This window comes from Cnephaeus nilssonii (assembly GCF_951640355.1).
Source record: "Cnephaeus nilssonii genome assembly, chromosome: 13".
NCBI lineage: Eukaryota > Metazoa > Chordata > Mammalia > Chiroptera > Vespertilionidae > Cnephaeus > Cnephaeus nilssonii.
In genome coordinates this window covers 11,472,135-11,488,877 of record NC_137084.1, presented here as the reverse complement: position 1 = coordinate 11,488,877, position 16,743 = coordinate 11,472,135, and positions in this window count along the sequence as shown.

Genomic DNA, 16,743 nt, shown 5'->3' with positions numbered 1-16,743 from the left:
GAAAACTAGTGAGCTCACGAAAAGCAACTTTAGGAGATAATAGGAATGTACATGTTACATGCAGCCTGGTACCTATTTCCAACAGACTTTAAAGAAAAGTAATAGCATCAAAGGTTGTGGAAGTCTGTGTGTAAAAGCACATAGTAGGACCATTCTGTTACATAAGGAATATTTCATTTTTGAAAGGAATATCACGTTTTGTCATCCCCCCCCATACTAACTAAAATGTAATTGTTGATATGATAAAGAAAAATAAAATCAAGAAGCAACTTGCTTTTCATTTCTTAGAAGGACCAGTTTCAAAATGATCACAGAATCACTTCATTGCTCTACAAGATATACAAAAGAGACTGTTTCAGAGCAGGTTTTATGTTTATTTTGTTCACCTTTGCTATTGTTTCATAGCTATAACACTGACATTACAAATGTAATATTTTAATGTAATATTTTAGAGACATAGAAATAGCCCTGCAAGAGGAGAGGGATGGATAGGTTGGGCACAGAGGAGTTTTAGGGCAGTGAAACTATGTCATGTAAAGAATAATTTTAGCTTCATATTCTGTATGATACTATAATGGTGGGTGCATGCTATTACACATCTGTCTAAATCAATAGAATGTACAACATCAGCAGTGCACTCTAATGTGAACAATGGACTTAGGGTGATAATGCGGTGTCAACGAAGGTTCACCAGTTGTAACGAATCGGCCATCCTGCTGCATGGCGCTGACTGTGGAGAGCGCTGGGCATACTTATGGGCAGGGTGTAAATGCCAACCCTCTGTACGTCCTGCACAGTAAACCAAAAATTACTCTAATAATAAAGTCTATTAAAAAAAAAAACATGTTAAATTTTAAAATGTGGTCAGAGATTTTTAACAAATGCTAGAAAAAGGGCCTTCTGAGTGTCCTGGGCTTCTTACAAAAATACTCCACAGGCAGCCAAATAGAGCAAAAGTGTCAGGTATAAAGACAAGAGGAAAGTTTAAAAAAATTATATAATAGAACTTAGAAAAAGGAAAACTTTTTAAAAAGTTAATATTTACCAAGCTGTGTCTATCTTCCAATTATAGTCACATAAAAACGTTATGAGAATATAGCTAAGGAGCAGAAAAGAAGATGCTAAGCAACCGGCATGTGTAGGTGTATGGAACTTGAAGCCTACAGTTGTCATTACTAATTTGTTACTAATAGGCAAATACTGATTTGCTACTAATATGCTCTTAGGCAGGTCTGTTCACTTCTTTGGGGCTTGATTTCTTTATCTACAAAATAAGGGAGTTGAAAGCTTGAATTAAATTAATGCTTCTTTCTCCCCAGGCTCAGAGCTGGGGAGCTTGAAGCACTCACTGTAAGTTAAAATCTCTTTGAAGTCTCAAACTCTTGTCTTAATATTCTATGCCCTGGTCTATGAATTATATATTCATAAAGCTGTTTAGAGAAAAATGACCCTGGTAACACCAACCAGAGCTTCTTTTTCACCTGCTCTGCCACTTACGTTCCTTATCTGCTCAGTGCTTTAGTTTCCACATCAGTAAAATGATGATAAATAATAGCACCTACCTCATGAGGTGATATTTGACATTTCATAGTTAAGTCTAATAATGACAGTGATTCGTATTATTGCTACAATAGACCCTGGTTTTGTAGCTCTTACTATGAGTTCCCTTTCCTCAGCAAAACTGTGCACCAGTCCTGTTTGCTCACCAATCCTATCCTATATAATAAAAGCCTAATATGCTAAGTGTCCAGTCAATTGACGGGCTGTTCAACCAATCAAAGTGTAATATGCTAATGATATGCTAAGGCCACTCAACCGCTTGCTGTGACATGCACTGACCACCAGGGAACAAACTCTCTGACCAGTAGGTTAGCTTGCTGCTGGGGTCTAGTCGATTGGGACTGAGGGAGACAGGCCGGACATGCCCTGGAGCCCTCCTGCAGTGTCTCCTCGGCTGGCCAACCTCCCACGTCTCTCCCCGATGGGGTCTCTCAGCCTGGCCTGTGCCCTTTCGCAATCTGGGGGATGTTGGAAGTCCGTTTCAGCCCAATCCCGCAGGCCAGACTGAGGGACCCCACTGGTGCATGAATTCATGCACCGGGCCTCTAATGTTTAATAAAAATCTAGCAATAAATATTTGAAGAGAGTAGTGTGTGTTTGTTTAGAGTACTTACATACAATACACACAAAAGATTTGCACACTATAATTATATATTTGCTTCCAAAATTGCATTTTTGAGTTGGAGAGAAGGTTATGTATAATCTCCAAAAGAAAATTATAAAACATCAGGAGAAAGCAATCTCTGTGGTATTATAAAAGGATCTACAGGAAACTCAATTGTAATATTAAAATGTTAGATTTCCTAACTTACATATTAGTTTTTCAAATGATTTATATTGTTTAATAATAAAAAGCATTAATATATAACAGTCCTGCCTGGTTTGGCTCAGTGGTTAAACTGTCGGCCTAAGGACCAAAAGGTCTCAGTTTGATTTCTAGTTAAGGGCAGGTACCTCAGTTGCAGGCTCCATCCCAGGCCCCTGGCTTGGGGTGTGTGTGGTGTGTGGGAGGCAAAAATTGATGTGTCTCTCTCACATCGATGTTTCTCTTACCCCCCTCCTACTTCCTCTCCATGCTCTCTAAGAATCAATGGAAAAAATAGCCTCTGGTGAAGATTAACTATACACACACACACACACACACACGTGTGTGTATGTGATATATATATATTAATATATATAACACATCATTTTAATAGATTTTTGTATTGTGTATATCCTGGGAATTCTACAATTGTAATTTACTGCATATGTACTAGTACACATAATTATACTACAACTATTATATAGCATTAGGATAATACAAATTATTATAAATTCTGTGTTTGTACTGAAATAATTCTTTTGCTGTTCTCTTTTTTAAAGCACATTCCACCTCATGTTTCAACTAGTCTCTGTAGTAAAGTTTAAAAAAATCAACAATTACAAATATTTTAGAAAATAGACTCTAGAAAGGAAACATTTTTTTTTGTATTCTGACCTTCACTCTGGATTTTTATGATTGTTTTCCACCTAAATATATAGAAAATAGATTACATGTAGATAATTTAAGGAGATAAAAATCATGAAACTTTTATTAGGCAGATTATTAATCCATTTAGGGGTTTTTTAGATCAAATATAAAATGCAGTAAAATTTAATGATTACAGGTGTGTGTGTTTTTCAGATAGTCTCTCCTTTTTAAAAATGGAGATATAGTTAAAAAGCAAAACATCTAGTTTGGTTTCCTAATTAAGGTAAATAGGAAAAGAGATGGTAGTTATATGTTTACATTATTTAATTTCTTTTTTGAACTGGGCCATGGTTTTTATGAACTAACCCTCTCTCTCCCTAATAAATCATTTTTATCTGAGGACTTCCATGTAAGTGAAAGTTGGAATGCCAGGGAAATAGAATATAGCAAAACCTCTGAGAGCGAGGGAAAAAAAAGGATCACTATCACCCACGGCTACTGCCTGAGGAGTGTCCAGAAGCTGGTGATCTCCAAAAGTTAGAGAGAGGGTGCTGGGTAGGGATAACCAGGATGTCTACTAGGCACAGCTTGCAGGGCAAAGTACAAAAGGAGAGAGATTGGCATAAAGCGAGAACACTGGACACCTTCAGAGAGACCTTGTCTTTTCAGATGAGTTTCGGTCATCACGTACATGAGAGAAAACCATCTACACGGTTCCTTATTTTATTTTTAAACAATGGCCCTTGGAAATTCTTGTTTCCCCACCTATCCAATAAAAATGATGGTGAAATTCTAAGAAAAAAAATTCTACATGACTTTTTAGCATTTTCTCCCAGAAGGCTACCATCTGCATGGCCTAAGAGATATACCAATTGGCCAAAGCACTATTTATTAAGTGCTTTCATGGAATCAGAAACCTAACCCTGAGGGAAAAAAAAATACTCTTCCCCCTTGAGCCCATCATTATCTCATAGAGGCTGAATTATATAAATATTCCCTGTGGAGCTCATTAGAGGCTTTCTGGATCTCAGTTTCAACACAGTCTTTCTCCTCCTACACAATCTAATGGCTAACACCTCAGGGCTGAATAGTCTTTTTTTGCTAATGCAACTTTTCTTCCCCGAGTTATTTGAAGGGAAATTGACCACCTTGGACTCTGTATGTGAATTTTTTTTTCTTTCTTAGCCAGTCGTCTATGTCTGAAAGAAATTTCTGTCCTTTCTAGAGAAATTTTTCAGGAGGTAGATATTCCTAATTGCCTTTTACTTAGAACTGTTTCCTAAAAGGATCTAAATATATGATGGCCTCTGGGGCATCTACACATGAAAACCACTTGGATCCCATCATTTAGGAGTTTGCTTACATGCCAATATCATCGATATTGTTTGAAGGCTTATTATAATTTGGACCTGGGGATCCCAACAAAAATATCAATGTCATAATAAATCAAAATCAGTTCATAAAGATGCAGCTGCTTTTAAAAGTATGGAATATAATTTACTAGCTTAAAAAGGATACAAATAAATTTCACACAGATTTGTTGTTTGTAACATTAATAATTATGCAAAATCCAACAAAGTCTAGGGTCAAAAGAGGATAAGATAATGCTATGAAAAACTTACTACTTAAATACTGCAAAATTTGCTTTAAAAAACAGATACCGTATTTTCCGGCGTATAAGACGACTAGGTGTATAGAAGATTTTCCTGGGTTAAAAAGTCATCTTATATGCCGGAAAATACGGTATTGAGGTCTAGGTATATCTAAAATTAACTCAATATAATTGAGGAAAAAATAAATTAAATAGATACTTCATATATAGCTGAAATAATTCATAACCTGAGTTATCAAATAACAGAATTTCCAAATGTTTACAATATCCAGTACCAGGAGTTTAAATTTAAATATTAATAGCTACAATGTTCAGAACCCTCATCATTTGCAGAAATTAGATTAAATGCTTTATACTGTGCCATTTTTTGACTCCTCATAGTAGTCCTAAAAGCTAGGTGTGTTGACCATTGGGTTTGAAAAACATAGAATCCATTATTTCTGCGATATCATGAAGCAATATATTAAAGGCTTATTAGAAGGCTCACAGAGAAAATTAACACTAATATGGGGAGGGCTGGAAGAGATCAACCAAACTATATATATGCATAGCCCTTGGACACAGACATAATATATTGCGGTGAAGGCCTAGGGGGTGGGGTGAGGGCAGGGTGGAGGGAGGCAAAGTGGGGGGAGAGGGGAGTCATCTGTTATAAAGTAAAAAATAAAATAAAAATGTCTGAAATAAAAAATCATTATTGGGATGAAAAATATTCATCAAGCATTTGATTCTAATTGAAACTTAATAAAAGGATAAATATCTTTCTCTCCCCTGCCGGAATTCAGGGCTAGTGAAGAGTTGTTTGTTACATATACTGAAGAATGATATTAACCAAATCCATTATCAGCCCTACTGTCCCTACTCACAACAAAAGGATGGCTATATTGAGAATCTCACCTCGGATTATGGTTTTACTTAGTGTTTTGTTCTCAAAAGAAGATGTATCAAGCCATTTTTTATTTAAAGCATTATTTTTTTTACCTCTATTTGGTGAGACATCCTATATAATAAAAGTGTAGTATGCAAATTGTCACCTCTACCCAGAGGTCATCTGGGAATTCGACCAGGGGATAGGTCCAGCTAGGGGAAGGGAGGGAGTACCCGGCCGACAGCCAGCAGCTGCTGGGAACCCTACTAGTGCATGGATTTTGTGCACTGGGCCCCTAGTTTTATATAAAAATGAATTTGTGCACCTTGAAAGGAACTGTGGGCTGCAAGGCTGCAGTGGGCACAGGAGCAGGTCTCGGCCCATCCTCGGTGCCCCCACCCAGGCCCTCCCGCCACGGCCTCAGGTCCCCTCTTTGCTGGCAGCCCCACTCCCACCACCGCCACTTCCAAGCACCAACAGTGAGGGCCTCGCTCGCACCGCTGACGGTGCTGAGTGATTGGGACCAGCACCAGGTGCCGGCAGCAGGTGCGAGCAGGGCTGGCACTCAGTGGGTGTGGACAGTGGCTCTGGCGCCTGCAGTGGTTGCAAGAGGCTGCTGCCAGTCCTGATTGTTCCTCAGGAGCAGGGGGAGGTGCAGAAGCCCTGAGGGTTGATCAGGGCTGGTGCCGGGTGCCGGCAGTGGGTGTGAGTGGGGCCAGCGCTGGCAGCAGGTAAGAGTGCTGGGCGGGACCATGGTGTGCAGGAGCAAAGAATTTTCAGTAATCACCAGAGATTCACCCCAATGACAGCGACCAGTGCCCTGCCTCTCACTTGCTCCACCATTCAGCCGTGGCCAATGCCCACCATATTCTGCATGCGCCCCCTGGTGGTCAGCGCACATCATAGCAACTGATTGTTTGGTTGTTCAGTTGTTCCACCGTTCGGTCTATTTGCATATTAGGGTTATATATATATATATATATATATATATATATATATATATAGAGAGAGAGAGAGAGAGAGAGAGAGATAGAGATAGAGAGAGAGATATATAGATATAGATATAGATATAGATATAGATATAGATATAGATATAGATATAGATATATAGAAAATACTCTTCCATGAGTATAAGCAAACTCACTAATATTTTCCTTATACCATTCAGTGTGCTTGTGTGTGCAGGCACATGCTGGCTTAAATAACATACTACATATTACATTATTGCCATTTATTTCTGGTGTCCTATTTTTAGTGGAGTTTTTCTTATTATTAGAGGCAAATTATTTTCATTAAATGGAGCATAAAAATCAAAAGAGTTGCTTGAGTCCAATTAGAACTCTTTTCTGTTGTGTTTTTAATGGTAAATATATCTGGTTGTCTTCTTTAAATGTCCACAAAGGGTTTTAAAAAGAATCTACAATGTATTTGATATCTCACACCTTTCCCCTTCATTTGATCATATATATGGCTATTTCAGCTTTTTTCTCTTATACATAATTAGTATTTGGAGAAGATTACAGGTTTATGAAAAGTTTTCTTAGTTCTGCCTCTTCTGATTCTTTCAGAACAAAATAGGTTTTATATTTGAGCCCAGGTGTTTATTTAATGTATTAAAATATACTTACTCCTATAAAGATACAAGGTTGGGCAACAGTAGGCTTATAGTCCTTTCTATGGAAAGTAATATAAGAATAAACTGTTTTGTGTACTCCTTTTTCACTGCACAATGAATTAAATTTACTTTTGCCCATCCCTACATATTAGTCAGTCTTTACAATCAGAGGAATCTAGAGAAGGGTCTCATTTTTTTCTTGTCTGAAAAAAAAAGATATAACTGGCATCTTTTTTTTTTTTAAGTTATCCATTGCTTAGCAATAATTCATTCTTGGGACCTTGAGAAAAAATATGCCTACTCAGAAGGGCTCCTGGTGGCTAACTGGCCTCAAAACACACACACACACACACACACAAAAGCAACCAAAAACAAAAACCAAACAAAAAACCCACACATAAAAGCAGAAGCTAGCACTCATTTCTGCATAGGGGCCTCTCACCCACAGTATGGTTCAGGGAGAATCCTGCACTTAACTGCCTGCCTGCACTGTGTTTCTGCTCTCTGAGCCAGCCCTTATAAAGGAGATCCAGAATCCCATTTCAACCAATAGAACTGTGACTTCCTCATTCAATCAGAGCTGTGCAGCTATATCTCCATCAACATCTGCAACTGACTAATCAGAGCCTCTTCATTCTGTTCAATCAGGACAGTGTCTTTGAGCCAATCAAACTGCAAGGATTTGGAGCCCTCATTTGCATAAGGATGGACCAATCAGGGACCAAGGGTGGGGACTTTTGTTTATATGAGTCAGCTCCCCTATGGCTCTGGGAGCACACTTTCCCTTTCCACCAAAGATTAAAGACTGCATTTCCCCAGCTGAAGCTGAAATACTAAAGATAAAACAGCAACGATGTCTTGCTAGACCAGTGTACAGAAGAGCGGGCAGGGCAGAGCAAACTGAAGCTGAGCGGAGCAGAGCTGCTTAGCCAGAGAGGGGTCTGGCCGCAGGACCACCTGGCCTTAGGCCTCACAGACATGCTGCTTCATAATTGAGCTGAGTTGCTACTCCATAGCTGTGCTGTATCACAATTGAGCTCTTTGCACTGAATTGTTTCCTTCTTCACTGCACACCAAATTCAGGGTTCCGGTTGTTGAACTGACACCAACAACCATTGTGGACAAAAAAAAATGTGGGGAATAGTTCCACGCTTCCATATCCAATCCATCAATAAAATAGAACTGCCTCAATGTCTGTGCTCTTCTATGATGAAATGCACTTTCTCCAACTTCATGAAATGGAGGAAACCTTTAGTAAGTATTTCAAATATTAAATGTGACTAACTTCCTACTTATAGAGAAGGGAATAAAAAAATCTGTCTTCCCATAGGTAAATCAGAATTGAGGATGCATCATATTTCTTTTCCTTATGAAAATCCCTACTCAAACAGGGAAGGCAAATCCACTAAATTTACACAGTGATTAATTACCACAGCTTGGTTGATTACCATACATAAAAAAACATACACATACTAGAGAACATTCAATGATGAGTAATTTGACCAAAAGCATAGAATAGTTTCCATGGAATAAAAACTTAGATTAGATTTATTATAAATTTAACAATTATGTATCTAGGGCGAGGTCTAAGAGATCAACCATTCTATAATGATCTGCACATATTTGGTCACCAACTACCATCACCAGGGATTATATATTAATACTTTAAATAGGTTGCCTAACAATGATTGATGCATATTATTAAATGTATAGTTGAATATGTCAAATGACATACACACATATTATACAGCATTAAAATGTACTTTGCCCAAATTGATGTGCTCATAGTAGTTACTACAGAGAAGATAGAAATTTTAGTTTCTTCAAAAGTTTTGAGGTTAGCTTTCTGGAGTGAAATTTGCTTAGCTTTCTCCTAAAATGTTCTTAATGCCACTAGCTGAAATAACATTGGAATATTAAACATTGTCTTATGTAACTGAATATGTCTTCTGCTCTTTTTTGGGGGGCAAGTTGGTTATTTTTACCTCTTCTGTATAGAAAAGATTGAAAGTGACAAAAAGTATAGGTGATTCAGTCACTTTATCTTCAGTCATACTAGCACACTTATCAATGAGCTTAGAGATCTTATAGCAATACCCATATCTAAGTTCATGTAAAACTCTTTTAACTTGGAATACTTTGAAGGTTTATGCAAATAGACTCACGTCTATTTTGAAAAATTTATGGAAGGGTCTGAGGATGTTCAGGGTGTCTGAAAGACCTAGCTCCTTCATATACCAATAAAATAATTTCTCTACCATCCAAGATTTGATATGTCTGATTTATTTCTCCTATTTTTTATACCTTTCATTCTAATATATTTCAAGCATATCACTATTCAATCTTTTAATACTTAGTACTGTCTCTTTCTTAATTTCTGTTATCTAAGAGTAATATGGCAGACAACTTAAAAGTTCTCAAAAAGAGATAAACAAATGTAAGGCTTATTTTCTAAAGGCCAATTTTCTAAAAATATATGATTTCCAATACAAATGTTTTCTTACTGAAACTAAAATTTCAGCCAAGGATAGGAGTTTAGGGTATAAATACAAATGAGTAGATCATTCTGCCTCCTGGTGCTAACACTGAGGTATTTAAAGAATACATTTTTCTTCACATGAAACAAATTGAAATTGTAGTTTTTTTTCAAAACCATTTTTATTATAGGGCATTTTCTTGTAATCAAACGAAGAAGTTTGAGAGCACCAACCTCCAGATTCCCAAGTCTGTCCAAGACTTCAGATACTAATTGCTAGACTACAGGCCTTCAAAATGACTTTGTTTTGATAACTGGTTAGAAGGACTCACAGAACTCACTGAAAGATATATTCACAGGGTTTATTATAAGAAAAGGATAGTGAAAATCACCCAAGGCATTATGCTAAGCGAAGTAAGCCAAAGAAAGATAAATATCACATGATCTCACTCATTTGTGGAATATAATGAACAACATAAACTGATGAACAAAAACAGATTCAGAGACAGAGAAGCATCAGACCATCAAACCTCAGAGGGAAGGTAGAGGAGGGTGGGGGTAAGGGGGAGAGATCAACCAAAGGACTTATATGCATGCATATAAACCTAACCAATGGACACAGACACCAGGGCGGTGAGGGCATGAGGGGCGGTGGGAGGGTCAATAGGGGGATAAGGACACATATGTAATAAAAAAGAGAGAGAGAGACATATAAAGCAGAGTCTGGGAAAGTTTCAAATGAGAAGCTTCCATCGTCCTCGTGATGTTTTACCTCTGGGCATTGATGTTTGACTGTCCTTAAGGAGCATCACCACATTGTGAAGCTAACCCAAGCCTCAGTGTCTAGAGTTTTTATTAGGACTCATTACTTAGGCATGACTGACTGACTGATCAACTGATTGATTTCCCTTGTTTATGAACTCAGTCCCTAGCACCCTTTTCTCTAGAAGTCTGGCTAATATCACACACTCAAAAGGCTCACCATGATTCACCTCATTAGCATAAACAATCAGCTGTGGTTAGAGGGACCCACCATCAATAACAAAGACACTCCTATCACTCAGGAAATTCCAAAGTTTTAGAAATAATGTCCCAGAAGCCAGTGACAAAGGCTTCCTCTCTTTGAGGAAGGCCAGATCCTTCACTACACACCATCCCTAAAATTATCAATTAATTTTATCTAAATCTGGATTTATTGTTAACTTATTAAAAGGATTGGAGACTCATGTCTTTTATTACTCTCTTTTTTCGGTGGCAAACAGGGTAGGGTGGCAAGTGGTTGCAACTTAAACAAGTAGCCACTCAGTACTAGAATGGCTTTGCAGGTGAATTTATGTAACATGGCAACTTATGTATAAGAGGCGATTGCTCATCTCATTTTACCCTCAGTTTCCTCATCCGTAAAAGCATAATAATCATATCCTCTGAGATGATCAATAATTGTAAGAGATAATGTATGTGAATTGTAAATGTGCTCTGCAAATGACACTTATTTGTGGAAAATCAAATGATCAGGTCTGCAAGAGAGGGGCACTGGATCACACTTATTTTTATACATTCCAGGACATGGAAAACAGACATTACCAAAATTTCTAATAACGCATATATTCTATGCATAGCAAATATAGTCAGAGTATTGTTATGGACAGATGGAGATTTCATAGATTTAAAACATTATGTACTCTCAAGGCATTTTATAATCATCAGTTTGAAGAAGCAAGCTCTACTTGCTGCAGTCAGTTGGTACTAGTGAACAAGAGCCAACGGTGTATCAGTTTTTTCAATTCCCCATTCAGTGAAGTCACATGGGTACCCTAAAATCAGCCATATTCAGAATATTTACACCACCACCATCTGTAAGTTTTGAAAATCTATCTCTTCCTTATACTTCCCCTCACTCCCCAAAGAGCCAATTGTTAAAATTTACCAACACAGTTCTGGATATATAACAAACAATAGAAAGATGTAAATTATGATTGTCAAATAAGAGAAAAGACGTTTCACTGTGTACCTGGTAATCCTTGGGATTTTCATGTGATATTAATAAGCCTATTTCCTAGGAGAAAAATTGTATATAATTGGTATAACTGAATAGAAGGAAGATGAGGGATATGGGTATGATGAATAATGTGAAGTAAGGTGCATTAGCCAGAAATTCACACATAATTTCAATTAGAGTGATTAGAATATTTGGCTCTACTGGAGAGTGCAATTAATGTTCATCTTATTTACAATTAAAAAAGTGTGTGTGTGTGTGTGTGTGTGTGTGTGTGTGTGTGTGTGTGTGTTTGAGAGAGAGAGAGAGAGAGAGAGAGAGAGAGAAATCAGGGCCTGAATGGATAAAAAATTGAATTACCAGCTGAGACATGACATTTAGGTACATATGTGGAAGGTATGAGAACATGTAAAACCACAAAAATTTTAGAAGAAAAATTAAACAGTCTCATCTGTGCAATACTTATGATAATAATTTCAATGGACGCAATATTGTAAGTTGAGAATATTGCAACACTTCAATTTTGAAGCCACACCAAGTGCTTTGGAAATTCAAACAATGTAAAAATATGAAAGGGAGGAAGAAAGGATCCAAACTTGAATGAAAAGCCCCTGAATTAGTTATGTCTACAGAAATCAAATAGAGCACAGTATTATTTTTTCCTCAGAAATAGCCATTATCTTTAAAACAATTCTTTTCAACAGAGAACCTTCAAAGTTTTCTTTCAAATGGGTAATATGTTGATGGAGGAAATGGTCCAAAGAGATGGTTGTTAGCTTGAGAGAAAATATTCACCAGTGATGAAAGTGTTTGCCTGTTGTTCTCTGATTTCCTCTTAAAAAATAACATTGGTATCACTCATTTAGAGACAAGTAAGGACTGAGCAGGACTTTGTGCTGTCAAACCCATCCATCTCCCTTTTCCTTACCTCACTAGTTTTGCAATTCACTTTCACTTCCTAAAATAATAGTTTGAACATATCACATTGTATTGTTATTACTCTCAGGTTTCACTATCCATTTATTGATTGATCATTGTTGTTTATAACTTTTTGTACCAAGCATATGTTTTTCTAAATCTGCCAGGCTGTATTTCTAAGAGAAACATCATTTTTCATATAATTATGGTATTTTGGTAGCTCTATTCCCTATTTAACATAAATCATGATATCATAAAATTAGAAACCAAAATTTTATTACAGAACATTTAATTCTATCCTGTTTTATCAATGGGGGAAAAAAACCATAAGATGTTAGTTGACTTGTTAGGGTCATGTAACTCATCAGTGGAAATTCAATATTCATGGTTTTCATTCACAGTTAATCATACATCTTAATTTATTTTTTAGTTTTAAGCCCTCCTTTTTTGTTGCCTATGTATGTGTGCAATCTTTACTTATATTAAGGTGGATTTCAGATTGTAGAGTTTAGTTTCCAATCCACAAAAATCTATACTTGTTGAAAGTCAACATGTAGTCAGACTATAAGGTAATTAAAACTTTTCATTTTAAACTGACTTCAATTCTAACTACAACCCCAAATTTCCAAACATAGTCAAGCAGTGATCTTTGCCACTCACATCTGTGATCCAAATGGCCCTGCAGATGTGAAATTGAGTGTTGCTATAGAAGAACAGCTGGGATCAGTAATTAGTCAAGTCAGCATGAGCTCAAGCACTAGAGAATAGAAAGTCTCATCTCTTTGGTAGAGAACTCTGGGAAAGGAAGTAGAGGGCCAGCTAGGTGCAGGAGTGGCCTCATGAGTGACACAACTGTGAGCATAATTAGGTTCATCTGCTACTAGCGCATGGAAATTCTGCTTTATCCTTGCATATATTAAATCTGGCCATCAGCAGACCAGTCCTTAATCCTGCCCCCACTATGATAGAGATCCAGCTCATTCAGGACAGATGCCTCAGATAGACAAAAAAATGGACCCTGTGTAGAGAATGCAAGAAGTGAGTATGTCAACTATCCTGAGACTTTGAGAAAATTTTCTTGGTGATCTTTTATTTTTTTTTCCCTATGTGGTCAGTAACTGTCTATAGTTTGACAGATGAAGAATAGGAGACATTTATCACCTTCTCTAGTTTCAGACAAAAAGAGCATTAGGCTGACTTGAGGAGTGTGATGTCATGGTTAAGTAACATGACTCAAAGGCAACAAGAAATTCAACTAAGCTGGAGCACAAGTTTGACATCAGTTCATGAGTTTCAACTGTTGATCTTAAACACAGAAGTGTTGGTCTAACTACTATAATTTATAGGAATTAGAAAATAATAATTATTCTTAGAAATACTTCAAAATATCCTAAGTTAAATATACTGGGAACCCTTATTCAAGGTTTGGACTATTTCCTGAAATCTTTCATTTAGCCAGGTTTTCACTAGTACCTATGAGATAAGTAAAAAATGATGACATAGTTGATGATGTGATCATGAGACATCAGCATTGGACTGAAGACTGCTTGTTTCCTTACTGTTTGCCCAAGAGTTACAACACTGAGGAATTTCAAAGTGACCGGTCCATACTCATTCCTAGAGATGAGAGTGGCTAAAACCTGTCCTAGCAAGACAAAAAGGAATAAACTCACAGGTTTAACATAATAAAAATAGTGGGGTGAAGGCCTGGGGGTGGGTGGGAGCAAGGTGGAGGGGGCCAATGAGGACCAAAGGGAGAACATCTATAATACTTTCAACAATAAAGGTACATTTAAAAAAAAATAGCATGTCTATTAGGGCATACTGAACAAAGTTTACAAATATAAACAATCAGGGAGAAAATATTGGCAACATATAGTATTAGGTATTAGTCAGGGTGGACTCCCTGTCATTTCAAGCAATCTTAATAGCTCAGTGTTTAACACAATGACTGGGTCCATTTTGCTCCCGGAAGTATCCAATCAGGAAAGCACTACTCCATGCACTCAGCTTTGCATCTTTTAGTGCCCTCGAGTCCTACACTGCATTTTCTGCGTTATTTGTTGGTACTTCTCAAGCATGGCATCCACCCCTCTCTTTAAAAATTGTATCTTATGCTCTAGGGTCTTTTCTTGCCCTGAATTTTAATATATATATTAAATTGATTTCAGAGAGGAAGGGAGAGGGAGAGATAGAAACATCAATGATGAAAGAGAATCATTGATTGGCCACTTCCTGTATGCCCCTTCTTGGGGATCCAGCCTGCAACCTGGGAATTGAACCCTGACCTCCTGATTCATAGGTCGACTCTCAACCACTAAACCACACTGGCCAGGCTCTGGTGGGATTTTTATCACAGTAGCTGGAATTCTGTCCCACCCCTGGTTGGAGGTCACCCCCTCATAACCCTCTGCCCAGTGGGCAAAATGATTCATTTAGACTGATTAGATTCACCCCTGAGAATGTTTTTTGTGTTTGTTTTTATTCTTGCCACACTTACCAGGAAAGACTGTCTCTATCTTTCCTAACCCTTAAACCAGTGCTGAAAAGATGTCAAGTCAGACACTGTTGACATCATTGTACTCACTGCATGATCAACTTCTCTGCAGAAGGAGACAGTGAACCCAAGTGAAAAATAATAGAAACCATAGATATTGGAGGTGGAGAAAGAAAAAGGTTCCTGAAAACATGGAAAGTAAGATTTCTGAGGACACTGTGGTGCCCTGATAACTATTATTTTTTGAGGAATAATCATTATATTGATGATGAATAACATTGTTGTAAATAATGGGTAAAATAAGATTAGTATTCAATTTACTAATGGTGTGTTTTTAGGCAAGGCTGCCAAAAAATAATACAAAGAGTGGGTGCACATGCATTTGTTCTATAATAAAGCCCAACCTTTTAATTCTAGTGAGGCAATAATTTAGAAGCATGATTACAGTAGTAGGACTCAGAGATCAAGAGTTCTGTTTCCAGATTTACTAGTAACACTGTGACTTTGGGAATGTCCCATTATTTTTGTGACCAAGACTCAATTTCCTCTTCTATAACATGAAGCAGTGAGGTAGCAGTTAGGACTCCAGAGTTTTTTAGAGCTAACCTTCTGTGAATCTGGCCAACTTTAATTAGTGTTCAGAAAGAATACCAGTCATTCTAGCTTGTAGTCAGAACTGAGGAATAAGAAAGAATGAAGGGTTTAAAGGAAGTAAGGTACCTCCCTCTGACTTGGCCAGCCCATTGGCTCTGATTTGGTTCAGATGCTGCTTGACGAACAGCCAAGACAATTCAGAACTCTATGAGGGAAACTGGAGATTTTCCAAGGATTGTTGTTGGATGCCCCAGTTATTTCCAAATCTGTTATAAGAAGAGAAATAAAGCATGAAAACGGGCAACTCCTCTCTCATAGTTCTCAAACAGAAAAATGTGGAAGCTTTAGAAAGGCCCCAGGCTCTTTTGCTGCACAGATTAAATTCTGAACGTCAATGTGGTGCCCACACAACGAGGGGTGGAGGTGGTGTGGAGACTCCAGGCCAGTCCGGCAGCAGCGATCCTGTAATCTGCTGCTAAGAGATCCGCACAGGGATCACCTAGCCTTGGGCAAGTTCTGAACTAAAATCCCTCCTAACTGGCACTAAGGACTTGGATGGAGATGGAAGAACTAAGCTGCAAGAATTCAAAAAGTTAAGCTGTGTGGCCTTGTCTGCTCTCCACAGACACCGAATGCTCTCAAAGGGCCATAGGCCATCAGCAGGCTTCTGGGGTCTTCCTGACGGGCTGAAAACTGATCCAAAAGTGTGTCTTTATTTTATTCTATGTGTGTGTGTGTGTGTGTGTGTGTGTGTGTGTGTGTGTGTGTGTGTGTGTAAAACCTGGATACATCACACATTTCCAAAGTTCTATTTGCAAAGACACATTGTAAAGACTGAAGGGCACATGGGCAAGCACCAAAGCTTGGGAATCACATGATGTTCAATGGGAGGCTTTGGTAGGAAATTATCTATCATGTTTTGGTAGGAAGGAAGGTAAGTATATATACATGTCAGTCTACAGTAATATTTGAACAAGTAGACAAGAGTTTTATTTTATTCACATACATCACCATAAAATATTTTAGCACTCTTTGAATATAAAATAACATGTAAAAAGAATGCAGAGAAATTTTCTATCAAGGCAGGGGAGGGGAAAGTAGGGGTGGATGGAGTGGGAATAGAGGGGGACACCTGCAATAATGTCAACATTAAA